Consider the following 15812-nt stretch of genomic DNA (forward strand, 5'->3'; position numbering starts at 1 on the left):
GTGAACAGGAGGTGGTCCTGTGATGTCGTGACAAGGATTTGCCATTCTCCATCTCTGTGGATGTTATCTCTGAAGTCCAACTATGATTCAAGCAGTAAATGCACATCCATCAGTCAGGTGGCTAATGTGCAAGATGTGTGAAGATGACCATTCTTCCTGCACAAAAAAAGGCTTTGGTCTTCATCTCCCTCTCCAAAAATAATCATGTATACTGGGGTTTTGACTAGCATGAAACCTGCAGAATCATTCAGCACTTCCTTTCCCTCCTCTCTGACCAATTACTTATTCTTGACAGACTCTGCCTACTAAGGGAAAAAAGGAAGCTCTGTGACTGGATGATACATGGAGTATAGGCTGTTGACAGCTTTGGCATTCTTTGCTCTGAGAGGTGGATAATCGTACAAACATTTCCAAAGTTGTATTTTATTAAAACAAAAAATTAAGGAGCTTTTTTTTTTTGTTGGAAAATGTTTATATATTTGGTGACTTCATGAAAGGGAAAACAGTGAATCAGTTGGGATAAATAGATTTCCAGTGTAGGTATTTTCAAAATACCTCTGTCTTCTACTGAGCAATGTAAGATTACCTTCTCACTCCTGGAACTTCAGTACAATGGAAAATTACCATATTTTAAAGTATTTCTTGCATAAGAGAAATTGCAAAAAAAAAAAATTATAAATATTTTGATCTGTTGGTACATATATGGAGAGACGGACAGAGAGGATGTTAATTGTACTTTGAGATATTTCATGGTTTCTTAATGCTAATTTAGCAGTGAGAGATGTGATTCTCCATGATTAATCACCTCTTAGAACAAAGGATTAGTGAACAGCACACAGAAAACAGAAAGCTAGTGGTCAAAGTTGGTGCTTTCCTAAGCATGCATCTAGCAGAGCAGAGAGAGATTCTTCATGGCTGTCCTGTGATTGAAATGATTTATTCATCAGGACACTGCTGCCATGATGAGGTTACTGCCTTAAGACTGCAGGGGAGAGTTTGCAGAGCACTTCACAATATTGCAATCATTACATTTCATTGTTTACCCTGGGTGCACTAAATACTTTGTGACCAATCCATTCTTACAGTAAACACCTTAGACCTGTTTTTTTTCCCAGCAATCTGCAGTGAGACTGAACCTTGCACTTCAGGAATGTGATTTTTCCAGAGGCATGACTGGCCTCCTGATCTAATTTTCTAAGTCATAGCTGATTGGTCCCAACTGGATGGATAGGGACAGGTCATGCAGATTTTCTGGCAGAACACTCACCTCTGTTGCATTGCAGGGCCCATGATGGGTAGGAAAAGAGTGGATTGTGCATTAAAATCCTGAGTTATATTGTTTACTGGAAGTAAAGGGAAGACTTTGAACTAAAATAATTATGTTTAAGGAGAAAGAGACAAGAGCTCCCAGATGGATAATAAGTTTCTTATTTATATGCTCACCCACTAAAATGCAATCAGCAATAAAAAGCTGTTCCTTTAAAAGACACTCAAGTACACTTGCTGCAACATAAAAATTTGTTCACTTATTCTAACACTTACTAAAGAAGCAATTAGTTATGGTTAAACCAGATAAAGCAAATCTTCACAGATGAGTTTATTTATTTATTGTAACTCCTTCATAATTAATGGAGTTTCATTTAGTTGAACCAGTGACTCAGTCACCCAGGAGAACAAGAACCACCGTTCCTGCTGTGTTCTTAGCCTCTGGAAAGCACAAAGCTGAGAGGGGGAAAACTCATGCTGGCTAATGCTGATGCCAGTAGATGAGAATGCTTAAATATATGAATATTTGTGAGCAGAGCAGCCCCTGTGAGGAGGAAGGAAAATTTTTTTAAAATGTGAAATGCAAAAGCCCAGTGGCAATCAATCAGAATAGGTAATCAAAAGCAGAGACTTTGTGACCAGGTTCAAATGAGGAAAAAGGAGGTGTAATTCCCTCACCCAATTAAACCTCAGGACATACTTATTCAGCAAAGAACTGCCATTGCATTAGGTTTCTTAAAGAGTCACACCTTTCCCTCACAATGAGATAATGTTCATCCATCATGGGTAGAAGAGAAGGATGTTAAACGAAATCTGTTGCTTGACAATTAATGTGGAGCAGATGATGCTTTTGGAAAGGCTAATTTAGACATTCTTCCTAAATGTTCCAACCTACAAATATTAATTATGGAATAGTTTAGTCTGAAAGTGACATCTGAAGGTCATCTGGCCAAACTGTCTGCTCAAAGAAGGCTTTTTCATTAGAACAAGTTGCTTGGGGTCTTGTCCAGTCAAATTATTATTATTTCCATGGAAGGAGATCCAATTTTCCCTACAATGATTCAGTTTAGTGAACACAAAGCTCAGGAGAGTGAAGGAAGAAATGAACAAACAAAAGGGAGTAAATTATTTGCATGTACCAACATAAGGACAGGATCAATTTATGATTGATGTGCTAAAGAGAGCGAGGAGATAGAAAGCTCTTTTTGTTTCCCACAACATCACAGCAGTCAAAATATGTCTTGGACCAGTAACTGGAACTTGAGATGCATGAAAATGGCTGTCAAACACTTAAACAATAGCTGGAATAGAGAGAGGAGCAGACTTTTCTATGGGTACACTCTGGATGCAACAGATGAGCACGTGAGGAGTATGCTGACTTTTGTGGAAAATGTTTCTGATAGTACAGACATTAAAACTGGAGTTGTTCTAGTGTAGGTTCTCTATCATGGGTGTTTTCAAATGCCAATCTGTCAGGAATGTCTTATGCACAGCTAATTTGGCCTTGCACTTGGAGGACAGATACAGTGATTTGCCATTTCAGCCCCATTTTCCCCCAGTCTGTGATGGAAGAAGAACCTTGAACCTCTTCTAAGCTCTTCTTGTGAGCTGTGAGTCAAGGATTAGAAAGCAGTACACCAGCTCAGCCCTACAGCTGTAAATGCAAAAGATGAATGCCTGTAAACCAAGCCCCGTGGAAATGATATACCTTAGTTAAGTTGACAGTTTTAAGAGTAGAGAAAGCTCCATTTATGTATTTAGCAATGTCTGACACACCAAAAAAAGAGTTTTCAAATAATCTTCCCTTAAAAAAAGGTGTACTCAACAATATAAGATGATTTTTGAGGGCTAGAAAGCTCTGATCATTACCTGACCCTTGATTTCAAAAACTTTGTGTCTTGGATCTTATTTATAAAGCCAATATTCTTTAGCAGTGAAACATCCTGGGACTTCACAGCAGTGGCTGAGTGAAAGAACTGGTAAAGCAATATGGAACATTGTTGTTCAAATCACTGCACCAAACCCTACCTTTATAATGAGTTATAGCCATTTTTTCTTGTCTCTGTTGAGCACAGTAATGATGTTATTTGCAGTTCTTGTGAAGAAGCACACAGATAACAAAACAGCCCACTAATCAGTGCCTTTGGCAGGCCCAAGAGAGAGACTGAGGACTGAATGGCCATGTAGACTGAATATGTGCAGCAATTTCCATATGGATGCATCTGGCGTAGCTGCAGTCTCTTTTTACCAGAGGATCCAACACACAGTATCCTGCAGAAAAGGGATTGTGAGAGTTCCTACTTGCACTGTGTGTTCCCTGGAGATCTATCCAAATGCTTCAGTCGTTAACAATGATTTTTTCTTAAACTGCTGTGATTAAAACAGACCTACTGCAATCATAATATTATGCAAGTGCCAGCAATGACAGGAGAAGAGCAAATTATAGTCCAGTCTTATCCCTGTAGTCAATGAAGCAGGTTCTTGAAAACTGTGACATTCACTGCAGGTGGAAAAAATTCTTTAATTTGGATTCACTGTCCAACAAAGGATCAAAATGAACTTTCATAGGAAAGTGAAAGTGTGTGAAAGCCAGATTTTTATCCTGCGCTCAAGAAAAAGATATCAGCACCAAAACCTGTGTATTGTTCAGCAATGCTTCAGTCCTGCACCTTCACTTAGAAATCAAATGTACTGAGGTACAAGTATTCACATAACAGCATAAATCAGATTTACTCAAATTGGCATGTGTCTAGGAAATAACATATGACTTCGGGGGATCTCTATTTTGATCTGCAGTGAGAAAACATGAAGAAGACCAAGGATTTGCTTTGCAAATAGAAAGCAATGTAAGTCGTACTTTCTGTTTCACCAGAGTTCAAATGTGTATAAGTGAAGTTTGTAAGGATGGGAAAGGTGTTGATGAGTGTATGAATGAACGAAATATGTTACTCTTGACATAAAGTATAGGTGTTCAGAGATACAATTGAATTCCAAAAATTTTGTATTGGTAAGTTTTGCACTCACTCTCATGTGATGGTTATAACTGTGAGAAGGCATTGTGAAGGTAGGTCAGAACTGTATGAACTGTTTGCATGATCTGGATATTTTTTTAAATTTAAATGCTTGGAGTGTTGATATACAAGAATATCTCTAATTGTTAAGAAATTTATTGGAACTAGCCATTTAGGTTGGATACTGCAAGACCACCCTTCTATCTTTAGCACAGTTTTGGTCACAGTAATATAACCTTTGACAAATGCCACAAATATACAGAATATATGGTATTTCCTATTTCTGAAAAAAAAGAGGCAGGGAACTGCTCATTGTAACAATGTTTATAATAGTCATAACTTGCAACAAGAGAGGGCATTTTATTATAGAAGTAGACTAGGCAGTGGCACCCTGCAAGAGAGAATGCACTATGACAGATGTGGTCAAATGAGAGGTTAAAATGAAACAGTAAGGAAACGTCACATGCGGTGACAACCAGCAATTCCCAGTAGACCTGCGTCATAATTGCTGTTAAATTTCTCAATTGTTGCTGTTAAAGTAGAAAAACAGCAAAAGAAGGCTTCAAAGGTGGCAATCAGTTGGCTCTGCTTGTGTTTTGTACTTGTTCCTTCTAAGGGCAACACAAGGATCCTAAGAATGTGACTCCTTCAAAATGTGACAAGGGAGTGAAGGTGTGGGTAGACCTGGGGTGGAAATCAGTATTTATTTTACACTGTTTATCAATAAGTCTGCAGGTAAGTGAGGTAGAAATGATGCTTTCTTCTAGGTTTCTCTTGCAGTCACCTGGTTTGTACTACCCAGAACCTCTCCTCCTGTACCTGGGACAAGTTTTGGATCCAGCTGGAGCATACTTCTTCAGCTCTAAGCAGTATATTATACCAGCTGTTCTCTAAAAAGTGTTACGTACATCTGGGAGACTGCTATATTTTTCTTCTGAGAGTTAAAGTTTAAAGCAGTTAACCTCAAAGTCTTCCTTCTAAAATTCATATGATTTGCAAATTCTTTTCCATTGGCACTTCTAGCAAATGTGGAATGTTTCTACCACACAATTCTTCAACCACTTCCGCAATTTTGCTGTTATCAGTTCCCTAAGGGGACTTGACTTGTTTGTTTATTTCAAAAGAATCCTATTTTTCTAGCATCCCTTACACCTCCAGCAACCTTTAGAATTTCTTATCTACCTTTGCAGTTTTCCCTCTGCTGGTGACAGTAATCTTATTATAATCTATTCCAGCCTGCAGAGAATTCTAATGAAATCTCTTCAGTGTGCCTCAGCACACTTGCAATAAAGGCAGGGTGACTCACATGCTAAAGTTTCCAAGCAGTGTTTGAGGAGGGAGAGAACTGGATAATTCAGAGAACTGGTAAGGTTATCATGACAACTATTTCAGTTTCAAACCTGTTGAGAAGGAATCAAACTGCTGTGGGTTGCTGACTGTTTGTTGGCTAATGTGAGATTCTATCCCTGCATTTGCAGAGTATTTTCATCCAAGAATTTTCAAAACTTAATATGCGTGTTCACAGGGAGCAGGGAACAGAAACACACATAACTGAGAGGAAAACATACTGAGAAGATCTTTGTAACAGACTGAAATCAAGGACTGTAGTGTAGTGTTGTATCAAGCCAGCAACAAATTTGTATTTCTTGATCTTACACTACTGACTAATTAGGCTTAATATGTCCAGTGTGCTTTGAATGAGGTATTAAGTGCACTGCAGAATATGTTTCAGCTCTTATAACCAGTAGGAATAATCCTGTTAAGGTGATTGGGCCAGTTCCCTGGGTGGCATGCCTAATGCTGGCAGTCATTCCAGTATGCTGAATTCCATTTCCTTCATATATGGGCATGGCCATATTTTTGTAAACCTAATGTGGAACAAAATGAGCAAGGTATCACCTAGAAGAAGATCCTGCTTGTTTCATATTACTTTATTTTCATAATTGAAATACTATCTACTAAGCTATATTAATAAATTAAATCAAGCTTAGTAATGTTCCTAAGGGGAAAAACATTTAGCTAATATTCACCAGACAGTTATTTAGCCAATTTGTTGGCTTATATCCATGTGTCTTCTAACATTCTAATTTCTTTTGCGGTTTAAATTCGATTACCTTATGCTATTTAAAATTTCTGTAATAAAATAAAATACCTGTAGCTCAAAACTATCAAGTTACAGAAAATACTTTTTACTTTCTCAAGTCTTACCAATGCTGAATGAGGGGCATTTGTCCTAACTAATTAGGTGCTTAGGAATATAAACACAAGGATTGTATTTTCTAAGAAAGAAATAAACCCACATCTATCTAGCTGTCTAATCTGTCTTCTTATTTACATAAAGCTGTAGTTACAGATCCATGGAGATCTTCTGTAGCAGAACCAGTGAGGACAGTGCAGAAATCTTCGATAGACGTGATACCAAGTAGGTCCTTGCTAAGCTAAAAATATTTCTTCATGAAATGTTGGCAAGGAATGAACTGATTTATCCTCAATAACACAGCTAACCTAACCTTCTTTTCCCATTTCCTGGTCCCACTACTGCATTGATGATACTGGTCCCATACCAACACCTTCCCAGTCATCTTCTGACAGTCTCAGTCACTGTCCTTTCACTGACCTACAGGTAACTTTAAAACCTCCCATTGACCCGGGATTGTCTCCAAGTCCTTTTACATTATTTCTGAAACAACAGGTTTGCATAAATTGAGATATGGACAATAGAAATGGTTTTTTGGCCATGGTTGTGTAAATGAGAGGCAGCTTTTCATTTTTCTGGAGGGAAAAGTCAGCTTGGATGACCCTGAAAGCAAGTACATTCTCAGCACCCCAGCATGCTTGGAATGGTTAATCCCTGCTCATAGGACTTATAAAAATATAAATAAAGTGTAGGTATTTCTTCCTCCTGCACTCCTGTGGCAGTGTGTGGCATAAGCTTGTCATTTCAAAAGCCTCTTAAGCCTATTGCCCATTGGGAATCTGTTAGTAACTTTAGGAGCAACCAGGACACATTCTTGCCCCAAGATACCATCAAATATTATTAAACTTGGGAGTTTTTCCAGCCAGCCCTTCTCTCCTCCAACCACATCTGATTTCATCCCAGGTCAATCAAGTTATCAGATCAATGTCTTTGGTAGAGACTTCTGGCACCTTTCTTGTTTTCTCTTAGTTTACTCTTGTTTCTTTCTGTGGAGGGTAATTTTTAATTTTTGTCATTACCATCTATAAAAATGTCTCATTTTTTACTGGCCTGCACTTTCACACTGCATAATCACCATAAAAGACTAGAACCAACTTAACTGGAGATATTAAAGTTGGTCTTAGGGGCCTGATTATAACCTTGCTTAGATGGAAAGCTATTTTAATTGCTTCACTTCTGCAAAACATCTTTATGTTCTAAATACATTTTGTGCTGGTGTAGCTTATGGTTGCATAACATCCTTCACTCTTTTGACAGTGACATGTGGGCAAAATGGATCCACTTCCAGATCCAAGTCTTGGTAATTTCTAAACTGAACTCCCTAATAGTTTTGCATTTAGATACAGAGTTTGTGGTTTCATCCTTAAACTACAAACTATTCAGAGTATGGGACAGCTACTCCCAGTTTAACAAAATACTAAGAGCTGCCATTTACAAATGATTCAGGCTTGACCAGCTGTTTGGCATGAAGGACATTACCAGGAGTCTAGATAGCAGGAGCCAAGCAGTTGTTCCTGATGGCACCACTTGACTTTGTAGTAAATGGCAAAGTCATAATGGTTTTAAAATGGAGAGGTAACATTAGAATCACACTTTCAGTACAGAGAAGGGGCTCCAAAATATTCTTGGTAACTCAGTGAGAGACCCTGTCTTGCAGTCGTGCTCTGCATTCAACCATCCTCACAGATGACTGTATTTTGCCTTTTAAGTCTTGATTGTGGTGTGGTTAAGTCCAGTACAAAGCAGGGACTTTACTGAACAAAAGTATTTTTCATTCTAGTCAGAGGACTCTATGTTCTCTCAAGAAAGGCTCTCACTGCTGGTGACCAGCATTTGAAATGCAGTAACTAATTTTGGTACATTTCTTCAGTGGGGTTTTTTTTTTTTTTGTTGGTTTTTTTTGTTTGATTGGTTTTTTGGTTTTGGTTTTTATAATGATTTAATCTCATTATAAACTCAGTAGAAAAATTCCCATGTCACCATAAAGCTCCAGTCCCTGCAGTTCAGATCACAGAAACAGTCAATGTTCCCTGTTTTTGCAAATGGAAGAGACTGATTTTTGATTGTCCTGACAGCCTTTTCTCTTCTGGTCATGCCATCATAAATCTTCTCTTTAGAAGTATTTCATTATGTATTGTGACAGTTGTGCTTATAGAAATGTTTTAAGTCATCTTTACAACCATTCTACAAAGCAGACTGGAGATAAGTTTTTCCCCTTACCTTTTGTTGCACCTTGTATTCTACCTACAAGAAATAAGAAATGCTTTCCTGCTATTGTTCATTTAGAGATCTCCTTGGGTACTGTCTTCTTTATTTAATAAACCCTTTCTTGTTCCCTGCTCTATTTTTAGTTTAGTTAGTCCTATTTTTAGCTGTCTTTTATAAAACACAGATCAGCCTCTTCATTTTTAATATTGAGACTGAAATAGTCGGATTATACTTAAAAATTACAATAGCTGGTTTTTGACCATTTAGATTTTACTTCTGCTGCTGTCATTATCTGTCATTTTCATGAGATTCTTTTAGACTATGAGAGGCTTCCTTGCAAATCTGAATCTGGGTGTGAATGGCTTTTCCCTTCGTAGTGATGCACTCTTTGAAGCTAAAGGTACCCCACAGGACTGCCTGAGGTTTTATGTAGCACAGCTGGGTTTCCCTTCTTTCCTTCTTTGTTACTGTTTCAAATTAGGTAAGTTTAGTTTAACTTTATGCCAAGGGTCCGCTGGGTGAATGAGAGGAAAAGTACTTTCTACATTGATCTGTTCCTTGAAATTTTTAAAATGCAGCCTATCTAAGTCTTGAATAGCAGAAGTGATATCATTGTGGATCAGAGTTTAAGCAATTGATCATACAAAATTCCTTAATGAAAAAAAGAGAAACATTTATACCTCATACTTTTACTTTGGGTGGTATCTCTGGAAGTGTCTGTACCACAAACCATATGGATGGCATGTTTTTCCACCAGTTGTACTAGATGTAACACTACAGCCTTGCAAACATACCTAGTGCTTGGTGTGATTTTCTTCTCCGTTTTGTAAGATCATCTACTCTTTTGGGGTTTTTTTTAATGATTCCCTTTTAGGAGATGGTAATTGCAGCAATTCCGGAGCCTTTCATTCTATAGTTCATTACAAAGCTAGGTGTGGAATTATACATTATTTTACATTGACTGGTAATTGTTCTAAAATCCTCTATCAAAACAAAAAAAGAAGCAAAAGCAGCTGTTGAAGCATTAGGTGCTGTAGGCTCTGCTGTACAGAACACGTCAGATCTACGAGGAAAAATAGAGTGGAAAATATAAAGTGCTACAATTGGTAGAAGAAGTTAGATTATAATATATAACATCAATTGAGATGTCCTTGAATATCACTGGTAATCATCCACCATTAAATGTTGTTTCTCAAACTGTACAGTGTATTTTATGAGGTATTTCTACCAATTCAAGTGCACATGAATAACCTTTTGTGTTATTTCTTCCTCCAGACTTGTGCTGTTTAATCATTCACCCAACAGACAAGCGCTATAAATCATTTCAATCATTCAGCCCTGCCAACTTTTCTGCAGTAACTTTCAAAGAATGGAGAAGTCACAGCAGGAGACTTCCTCAAGTGCACTTTGAATCATGCGTGGCAGGCACCAGTAAAGATACCCTCGTAAATGTAAACGTGGTGTGGCTAGGCCAGCAAACAGACTATTATTTTAGACTCTGTAAGCATCATTGGGCCTCATGGTTCACCCTCGAGTGCCAGAAGTTTCTATGTGTTTATCAAAGGTTATAAAGAGAAAGTATTGAAGAAATAGCATATGTTCACACAGAGTTGCTCTTAAAACTTGACATGCCCTCACGGCCCCAGTAAAAATTTTTTGCTTACGGAGTCTTCTTTTGTTTGATCCTTAGGTCTCCTTGCTTATCAAGGTCTTGATATCCTTACTTTAAAGAAATAAAATCTGCTGTTGGCCAAAGTGACTCTCTCAGAGTTCTTGGGCACAAAGCACTGGATTGAGTTGCCCCTGACTGTTTGATCCCTTGAGTTGCACCAGCGCTTCCAGGGCTGAATCAGGACATTGTGCAAGTTTTAAAGGATGAGAGGAATAGGCATTCTCCCAAATATCAAATCATTACTGCAGTCAACAACACTATTTTGTGCCTTTTAAGTAAGATGATGTGATTCAAGACAGCTGTCTTACAGTGCATTTCTTCAAAACTATTCCATCAGCTTGTCCAACTACAACTACAATTCTGACTGAAAGATGAGGATCTAACTAAAGCAAGTTAAGTTTTTGCTGGCTTGTAAAGATTTAATCTTAAAGGCACTGAACCATCTGGTACCAGATGGCACCATTTCCTTCACTGTCTAACTCAGTAGGTGCAGGAAGGCATGAACCAGCCTCTGAGTGACTCTGCTCTATGGCAACACCAGTTTGCTTTCTTCAAGCTGATCCTTCCAATACCTGAAGCTTTTGGGAGGAAAGGGGATTCAGACACTCCCTTAGACTCAGGCAAGTCCCATTTCTTCCACAGGCTCTAAGCCTGACCCTTGACTGTCATTGAAGGGACCAAGACAGACTCCTGCTGAGATTTCACTGCCAGCCCTAGGGACCATAGAGGCTGGTGATACCAGTCTTTTTGGAGGGAGACAGTGGAGGGAGAGACCATTTCATGATGGTTGCTGCTCCCTTGTCCTGGGTTTGCTCTCTGGCACACTCCTGAGCAGGAAGCAGTGGTGCTTTCGCTACTCTGAGCTCCTCCAGTACCTGCTCACAAGAGTTGAGGTGTGGCGGGCTCATCCATCCCACCTGATGTCAGCACCGATGAAAAGCCAGCGCTTCTCCTCATCAAGACAAAGGTTTGATGAAACATTCTGTGTTTCATGATTCCTGCTACATTTGCCTCAGCAGGAACCCATCACCTCCAAAAAAAAGGCTTTCTCCCGGGTGAGGCATCAGCTCCGAGCCTCCAGTTCCTGCTTAGCTTGGTCTTCAAGTGAGTCTTCAGTGCTGCTCCTCCTGCATTCAAAATCATACTGAGAATTGCATAAGAAAATGCCTTTTTGTGAGAAAAACTTTTTGTTCTTTTTTCAAGATCCCATCTCCATTGAAAGCTTTCAACTATGTTTTTTCCTTAGGCAATTTGTTTAACTACAACAAAAAAAGATTTAACACTTGATGACTCATTACTCATTATATTTACCGATATATCCAGACCTCGTTCAGCTTCCACTCTTGAATGTCCTCAGTGCAAGGTGCATCAATCTTTTAGTCCTGGAGCTGCCTGTGCTCCTCAGAATTTTTTTTTTTTTTTTGTTTATGTCTGCTTTTAAAAATTATTTAGATGGAAATAAAGATGAAAACTGATTGGATAGCAAGACTCACATACTATAGTCCAGGGATTCTCTTTGATGCAAGAAGCTTTCTCTCTGCAAGATCTTTTCTGGCAAAAGATGTTTGGATTGTGACCTTGATATCTGATCTCTGCTAGAGGAATGAACTTTTCTTATCATATTCTCTGCAATATCTCTTGGGACTAGTTTTGTATATTATGTTCCATTCACCTTAGATTCTATCTTAGAAGGGAGACATTTTGAGATCTCCAGAAGTTTCATTTCAGTTTGAAAATGCACAAAAATTTGTTTTTTAAAATGAAAACACTAAGTATTTATAGAACTCCAAATGAAGTCTCAGGAGATCACTCTTCTTTTGATACTGAGATTCAAAGTCACCACCACATGTTCCCACAAGCACATCAGTTCATAAAATCTGATTTCTTATTTCTTTGGGGCTTGAGCTCCCAAGTGTGTGTATGACTATTCTGAAAACAAGATTTCAGACTAGCAGATACAAAGGGGTGAGGAGGGATTATTACAATTTCAAGACATGAGAAATGGGATGCAAGGGGAAAGAAGAGTAGGGATGCTTTCAGTTTAAGTGAATGTAAATAATACATGCTGATTTTCTAGTGGGAGGTGAACACGTCGGGCCAGATGCTGCCAGGAACCCAGGAGGAAATGGGATGGAACCAGCCTGCTCTCCTTAGCACTGTGTCCCTGTTCCATACCTGCATCCAGACAGGAGAGGGTAGTAAGGGGTGCTGCCATGGGTTAGGGCTTGGTGAGGGACACGTATACAACAAGAATTGTAATATCTAAGTTAGTCCTTTGAGCCTCCCAGGGTGCTGCCACAGGAACATCTCAGTGACTCAGACTCTGCTCTGTGTGCTGGGACATCTGATCAAAGGCTTCATAAATCTTGTCACCAGGGATAGGACATAAGACACAGTGTTCCTGCTCTCCCATTTTGGAGCAAGGAAGACAAGAAATTAATTTCAAAAGTAGAGCTGCAGCTAGTAATTCTCCAGTGAGAGTTTACTCTTCTGTCCTTATTTACCCTAGATCTCCATTCCTAACATACATGGAAATAAGAGAGAAAATATGTCAAAAATGTGCCCAGTGAATTTTTTAAATTAAATTACAGTTTCATTAAAAACATATTGGTTCACTGAGCTGCCCAGCCTTCATTCAAAACCTCTCAGACTCTTAATGACTCATGACCAAGGATATTTACATCTGCACTTCAAAGAGATGCCAGAGAAGCAGATCCAGTGTACAGAGCAGACTTCAACCCACACCGTGGCGCTCAGACATCACTTTGCTGGCTTGCAACACTTCACATACACAAGTGGAAAATGATAGATAACTTCAATTTATTTATTTTTTTTTCTAATGGGCTAATGGTTAGAAAGGGACATAGATGAAAAGAAAAGGGAATAGAATCATAGAATCATTACAGTTGGAAAAGACCTCCAATATCATGGGGTCCAACCTTTGACAGAACACCACCATGTCAACAAAACCACAGTACTAAGTGCCTCATCCAGTCATTTCTGGAACTCCTTCAGGGACAGTGACTCCACCACCTCCCTGGGCAGCCCTTACCAATGGCTGACCACACTTTCAGTGAAAAATTCCTTCCTTTCTGATGTCCAACCTAAACCTCCCCTCGTGGTGAAGCTTGAGATTATGTCCTCTTGTCCTGTGACTTGTTGCCTGGGAGAAGGGACCAACCCCCACTTGGCTACACCCTCCTTTCAGGCAGCTGTAGAGAATGTTAAGGACTCTCCTTCTGCAGGCTAAACAACCCCAGTTCCCTCAGCTGTTCCTCATGATTTATCCTCTAGAACCTTTGCTAGCTGTGTTGCCCTCCAATGTCTTCCTTGAAGTGAGGGGCCAACAACTGGACACAGCATTTTTGAGGTGTGTCCTCACAAGTGAGAGTACAGAGGGACAGTCATCATGACTGGTTATCATGATGACAGACACTGATTTCTCCTTCCCCCCCTTTGCTTTCCCACTGCCTGTGTGTTCCACAGGTGGCTTAGTGGCGATGGACCTGTGTTTGCATCCTGATGGTGCAGGGCCAATGACACACAGTTCTTTGACTGGAAATGTATCACCAAAAAGCCATTTTGGCCAAGTACAAATGTTAGCTCAAAATGGCAGTGTCCTGCTGCCTGCTTCTGAAGTACTGGAGGTGTAAACAGCTCTGCTCTCTCACCACTTGCTCTTTGCAGATACCCTCTCACATGAAAACCCTTTTGATTTCTGCTCCCAGCTCATTCCCAGACTTGTACAGCAGAGAGGCTCCAAAGGTCACCATCTGCCTTTAAAAAATGAACACATCTAATAAACTCCCAAGGCTACACAGGAGATGTCTCTTGACTTTATATTATTTGGTTGTATTTAATATTCTACTAATTTGCCAGATGCTTTCTCCAGGGTTTTGACAGTGCTTCTGCTGCAGTAAAAATCAGCACTGCTTCTTGGATCTGATTGCCTGATTTGGCACTGTCCTATGGAAAACCATCTCACATCATTAAACAGTTTCATTTACTCAAAGCCTTCTAAACAAATTCATTTACCAAGCAGATAAATCATGAATATACATATATTTTAAGGCTTTCAAATAAAAATGCCCAAAAAAAAGGCCAGGCAAACTGATGCACTAAGACCTACGAGTGAATAAGGGATGATCTTTAGCATTTGAAAGTTGTAAAGATGGGTGAGGTTAGTAGAGAAAAAGATGGAGATTCAGCTGGGAAGCTGTCACCATCTCTCCCTGGGTCCGGGCCTGCTGTCATTTAGGTCCCAGCTGAATTATGTGGCTCCGGACTACATGATTTGATTTCTTTCTTACTTGCTCAGGACCTTAGCCAAGGGCTGGTTTCACCAACATGTAATTCATTGTGCCCACAGTATAACCTGCAGCCTTTTCATCTTATCTTCCTTGAGTTTTCCATACCTGTTGGTCATAATGTTTTGAGTTCATCTACTCTTGTACAACTGAAATTTTACTGAAAGAGGAGCTCTTTGCACTACTATGAAAATCCACAAAATCCATCAAAAATATCACATTCAAACATAAAAAGACCAAATTTAGGCTCAGTGACATCTGACACTGGACTTCTGTAGTAGCATTTGCAGCCCCAACTTCTGTCCTTGACTTCTTCTTTCTATTTTGTAATTTTTACTGTCCTTTGCCCATTCCTCAAGTAAATTTTCTCTTTGATCAATTTCTTAGTTTATTTCTGATCGTCCCTATTCCATTTGTAAAAACCTTTCTTTTTTTTTTTGCTCTTTCTCCTATGCCTTACACTTTCCCTTCCTCTACCTTTCATAATTTTTCCGACATCTTCTTCTTTCCTATTCTCCATCCTTCCTTCCCTCACTGCTCCTGGGGCTCAGCTGCGGCCATTGGTGACTCTATATAATTTCCACAAGGGGCTTACAGTAGTGCAGGGAAGGGAGGTGACCCTGTGCTCCCCCCAGCTCACCTGAGGGCACAAAACACTCATATTCCCATCTCTCCATATCCCTTCTCCTTGGGGAAAGCTGAGCAAAGGCTGTACTAGATGGCCCTGGAGCCACCTTCCAGCCTGAACAACTCATGTTGAAGAAACCCTCACGGCTTTTTCTCTGGATTTAGATCACAGCAGTAACTTGCTGAGTGTGAGGCTGCAATTATTACACGTGAGCAACCAGAGCCCAAGCTGGTACTTAGACCTCTAGTGAATTGATTTCAGTGTTGCTCATTGGGACTGTTGAGTCTTTGGGGAGAGTATTTGTACTGGCAGGGCTGATTTAAAACTTTTCTTCCCTTGCAGTCAAGATCAAATACAACAGGGAACATTTATTTCCTGCATAAGGGGCTTGGCATTGTCCTGCTAACAACAATATTCCCTGAATAGATTTTAAATTTTTTTCTTGTTAATTTGAAATTTTTATTTCAAAGTTTCCCTTAAATGCATTTAGACATCTCCCTGGATGATCAATTACCTCAATTCA

The 15812-nt window shown here is 39.4% G+C and overlaps 1 long non-coding RNA gene across 4 annotated transcripts in view; it reads right to left on the minus strand.

The window, feature by feature from the left end:
• Window positions 1-15812, minus strand: part of LOC132324953 (uncharacterized) — an 87882-nt gene that overhangs the window by 41800 nt on the left and 30270 nt on the right. The window lies entirely within an intron of this gene.

Source organism: Haemorhous mexicanus, chromosome 3 (assembly GCF_027477595.1).
Source record: "Haemorhous mexicanus isolate bHaeMex1 chromosome 3, bHaeMex1.pri, whole genome shotgun sequence".
Lineage (NCBI taxonomy): Eukaryota > Metazoa > Chordata > Aves > Passeriformes > Fringillidae > Haemorhous > Haemorhous mexicanus.